This window comes from Lutra lutra, chromosome 14 (assembly GCF_902655055.1).
Source record: "Lutra lutra chromosome 14, mLutLut1.2, whole genome shotgun sequence".
In the NCBI taxonomy this organism is placed as follows: Eukaryota; Metazoa; Chordata; class Mammalia; order Carnivora; family Mustelidae; genus Lutra; species Lutra lutra.
In genome coordinates, this window is record NC_062291.1 from 47,406,937 (window position 1) to 47,412,239 (window position 5,303).

At 34.9% G+C, this 5,303-nt stretch overlaps 1 protein-coding gene across 4 annotated transcripts in view; it reads right to left on the bottom strand.

Moving 5' to 3' along the window:
- The window catches only part of PTPN20 (protein tyrosine phosphatase non-receptor type 20), a 130,274-nt gene that overhangs the window by 80,211 nt on the left and 44,760 nt on the right, over positions 1-5,303 (bottom strand). The gene's annotated exons all lie outside the window — the stretch shown is intronic.

The following is a 5,303-nucleotide window of genomic DNA, read 5'->3' on the forward strand; positions in this document are numbered from 1 at the left end:
AGAGAAGGAGACATAAACACTATTGTATTCGTCTACTAGGTCTGTGATAACAAATAGCACAGCGTGGCTTAAACAATAGAAATTCAATTTTCTTACAGCTCTGGAGGTTGGAAGTCCAAGATCAAGGTGCCAGCAGTTTCGGTTTCTCCTAAGTCATCTCTCCCTGACTACCTTCTTATTGTGTCCTCACATGGTCTTTTCTCTGTGCATGCATAGCCCTCGTGTCTTCTCCTCTTCTTAGAAGGATACTCGTCCAATTTGATTATGGCCCCACCTGTATGATGTTATTTAACCTTCATAAGCTCTCTAAAGGTCCTATCTCCAAACACAATCACTCTGGGGGTGAGGGTTTCAACTTGTGAACTTCAGAACACTCTGCAGTTCCTAACAACTACCTTGATACCAATATCAAAGATATTAGAAGAAAATTACAGATAAACATCCTCTCGTGAATAAAAATGCAAAAGTCCTTAACAAAATTTGCTAAATCAAATCCAGAAATACATAGAAAGGGTGGTATATTGTGACCATATGGAATTTATCCAAAAATATAAAGTAAGCTAACACTTCAAGAGCAATCTATATAAGTTGCTGTATGAATATACTCAAAATGAAGAAAAAACAATCATTTCAATAGATGCAGAAAAAAATTTAACAAAATAAAATTCCTATTTACAAAAAAAAAAAAAAAAAAAACCTTCAGCAGTCTATGAATTGAAGGGAAACTTCTCAACCTGATAAAGAGTATCTACAAAAAATCCTATGGTTAACAACATTCTTAAGAGTGAAAGCCTGAACTCTGTCCCTCTAAGATCTAGAACAACTGAAAGATGTCTGTCCTTAATACATCCTTTCAACAACATATTGGAAGTATTAGCCAGTGCTGTTAGGCAAGAAAAAGAAGACAAAAAGATTGCTAAAGAAGATGTATGAAACTCTTATTCAAAGATAGTATGATTGTATATACAAAAAATCATGAGGAATCTATTTTAAAAAGCTGTTAGAAATTATAAATAAACTTAGCAAGGTTGTGAGATATGCAGTCAGAATACCAAATCAGCAGTATTTCTATGTGTTAGCAAGGAACAATCTAAAAATCACAATTAAAAAATTTAATAATGTAAGAAACCTGAAATACTTGAAACATGCTTAAGACCTATACACTGGAAACTACAAAACATTGGGGCACATGGTTGACTCAGTCAGTTAAGTGTTTGACTTTGGCTCAGGTCATGATCCCGGGGTCCTAGGATCGAGCCTCAAGTTGAGCTCCCTGCTTAATGGGAAGTCTGCTTCTCCTTCTCCCTCTGCTCCACCGCTCCAACAATCTCTCTCTCCCAAATTAAAAAAAAACAACAACAACAACAACAAAAAAAAAACAAAAAAAAAAAACTACAAAGCATTGCTGAAAGAAATTTTAAAATACCTGAATAAATGGAGAAATACATATTGTCTTTGCATTAGAAGATTCGATATTGCTAAGATGTCAAATACCCCCACAGTGATCTCAATCAAAATCCCATCAGGGTTTCTCTGTAGAAACTGACAAGCTAATTCTAAAATGTATATAGAATGCCAAGGGCCTAGGATAGCAACAACAATTTTGAAAAATAACAACACCGAAAGACTTTACTACTTGATTTCTAGACTTATTACAGAGCTATAATAATTAAGATACTAGGACTCTGGAATAAGGACAGAAGTATAAAGCAATTGAACAGAATAAAAAGTCCACATACAATTCTACAAACATATATATTCAATGATTTTTGACAAAGATGCCTAGGTAACTTAATGGAGAAAGGAGAGATGTTTCAAAAAGGGATGCTGAAATAACATGGGAAAAAAAACACCTCAATCCTTATATTACCCCATTTAAAAAAGGAATAAATCAGAGATATAAACCTAATAGCTAAACTACAAAATTTTAGAAACAAACAGGAGAAAAATGTTTACAGTTATGCGAATAAGTCTTAGTACACACACACACACACACACACAAAACCATGAGGGACAAAAAACCCTGATAAACTGTATTTCCTCAAAATTCACTGTTTGATTAATCCTAATAATTTCTCAACAGCTTTCTCTTGAATTTATCCGATCAATAATGTCCAAGTGTCATATATCACACTTGAATTTCACCTCTTTGATCCCAGTTCTGTCATTTTTGCGGCACACGATTTGGCGAAGTTCCCTAATTTCTCTGTGTCTCAGTTTCATCATCTATAGAACAGAAATACCAACAGTGCCTGTGTCATAAGGACGTTATGATGATCAGCTGAGGTATTATACCTGAAACACTCACTACAGTGCTTCACATGGGCTCAGCATTTAAAGTTGGTTATGACTGTTAACGTTTCAAGAATTCACTTTGTTCATTTACATTTTTCAAGATTTATTCCATTAAACCATGTGATTATTTTTCAGTCTGTTAAAAAAAAAAAAAAAATCCAGGGGCCAGAAACAATGATACTACTGTAGCAACAAACAAGCCAGTGTCCAGATCTTGATTCCTAAATACTGTTCTCCAGTAAAACAAATCTCTTTCTAGAAGTGGCTGAATCCAGGGCCTGGCCAGGGGAAAACTCAAGATAAGCCTGGAGTATCTTGTAATGCAGTAAAGTAGCTTAGTGCTCAAAAATCTAAAGGATGGGGTACGTGAAAGGATAGGACACAGGAGTCAATCTGAAAGTCCTTCCAAGGGCCAGGGCTAGAACAATTTGAACACTAAAATAAGTAACAACTGGATTATAATGAAGCATAAAATAAAATAAATATAAATGAGTTTATACTCAAAAACAAATGATCAAATAAATAAGTAGGGGAGGAGAAACAAACCTTCTTTACAGGAAAATCTCCCAAAAATGTATATATACTCCCTCCTCCAATAGGTAGAGCTTAATTCTTGCTCACTTCCTCATCCAGAGGGCAGACTACACTTAGTAACTCAGTTCCAAATAGTGAAAAAAGGGAAATACAGTAACTTTACAGCAGAGAAAACACCTCTGGCAAATACCACCTTAACCAAATGATGACCGTTAAGAGTTTCAGTGGTGTCACGTGGATGTCACGTGCCTCCTGAGATGATGTGACAAGAAGAGCACTTCACTTCTGTGGTATTCCATCCCCAAAGCTGTAACTCTAGTCTAATCATTAAAAAAAAAAAAAAAAAAATCAGACAACTGTAAATTGGGAACCATTCTACAGGATACGTGGCCACTATTCAACCTGTCAAGGTCACAAAAAAACAAGGAAAGACTGAGAAACTGACACGGACCAGAAGAAACTGGGGAGACATACTAAATGCAATGTGATATCCTGTGCTGGATCCTGGAACAGAAGAAAACATGAATGGGGGAAAAAATGGTGAAATTCAAATAAAGTCTAGAATGTAGTTAATACTTATATGCCAAGGCCAGTTTCTTTAAGGTTGATTTTGACAAATGAACCCTGGTAATATGAGATGCTAACAACAGGGGAAAATGGATGAGGGGTATTGTGGATGTTCTATACTATCTTCATAATTTGTCTATAAATCAAAAATTATTCTAAAATAGTTTTATGTCAACAAAATTATCAATTTAGGGAAATAAATTTCTTCAAAGACCCAATTTTTTTTAAATTTTTGGACATGCACATTTTAATAGAATATAATCCCTCTGTTCCATTGTTTTTAATAGAATCCTCCTTATTTCTGTTTTGTCCAAGGTCTCCTCATGATTAAATTCAGATTATGCATTCTCGAATGGAATACCGCATAGGTGAGGCTCCTTTCTCAGCATTTTACATCTGAAACCTTACACTGTCCATCTCTCCCTCATTACTGGCATTAGTTCTGACCACTGATTGAAGTCCAATTTTACTCCTATCTTGCAATTAATAAACAATCTATAGGGAGACATTTTGTGACCACACACATCCTACTCTTCATTGAAATTTTCACCTACATTTAGCATCTATTGCTGCTTTTTGCCTGATTCAGTCTTCTGTAATGGGTACAAAATAGTAAGTTTCCAACCTTAGACCTCCCTCCATTTTTCTCTTTTATTGTGGTAGAAAACATATAACCCAAAATTTACCATCTTAACCATTTTTAAGTATATAGTTCAGTAGAGTTAACTATATGCATATTGTTATGAAACAGATCTCCAGAACTTTTTCATCTTGCAAATCTGAAATTTAATTTAAACATTAAATAATTCCATTTATCCCACTCCCCCCAGCACCTGGTAACCACCATTCTAATTCCTGTTTCTATGAATTTGAACATTCTAAATACCTCACATAAAAGGAATCATACGGCATTTATCTTTTTGTGACTGGCTTATTTTACTTAGCATAATAGTTCATCCATGTTGTTGCATGTGACAGGATTTCCTTCCTTTTCAAGGTTAAGTAATATGCCATTTTATGAATATACCACATATTGTTTATCTGCTCATCCACTGGTCAATTCCCCATTTTATTCAGATGTAATCAACGTGCAGCATTGTATACGGTTAAGGTATATCACATAATGATATGACTTATGCATATTGTGAAATGATTATCAAATCAGTTTAGTTACTCTTCATCATTTCCTATAGATTCTCTTAACAAATTTCATATATACCATACAGCAGTGATAACCAGATAGACATCATGTTGTACATGACATCCATAGCACTTATTTATCTTATAACTGGAATTGTGCACCTTTCGACTATCTACTTCCAATTCCCTCCTTCAATCCATCCCTCCCCTTCTGGTAACTACAAATCTGATCTCTTTTTCTAGGATTTGGTGGGGTTTTTTTGTTTTAGATTCCACATATCAGCGAGACCATAAAGTATTGTCTTTTGCTCTCTGATTTATTTCGCTTAGCATGATGCCCTCAACATCTACCCATGTTGTCGCAAATAGCAGGATCTCCTTCTTTGTTATGGCTGAGTAACACTCCTGTGTGTGCATATGTGTAGCTTCCTTTTTTTACATATGAATATTTAATTTTCCCAGTACCATTTATGCAAGAGACTGTCTTATCTCCCTTGAGTATTTGTAACTCTCATGTCAAATACTGTTGACTATATACACAAGTTTATTTCTGGGCTCTCAGTTCTGTTCCATTGTTCTATGTATCTGTTTTCATGCCAGTACCATAATGTTTTGATAACTATAGCTTTATAATACAGCTTGAAATATAAAGTGTGATGGTCTTTTGTATTGCCATGTAAATTTTTCTACTTCTGTAAAAAATGCCATTAAAATGTCAATAGAGGCTCTCTGCTCTTCCCCGTTCGACAGACAGCTGCATCTTCAGG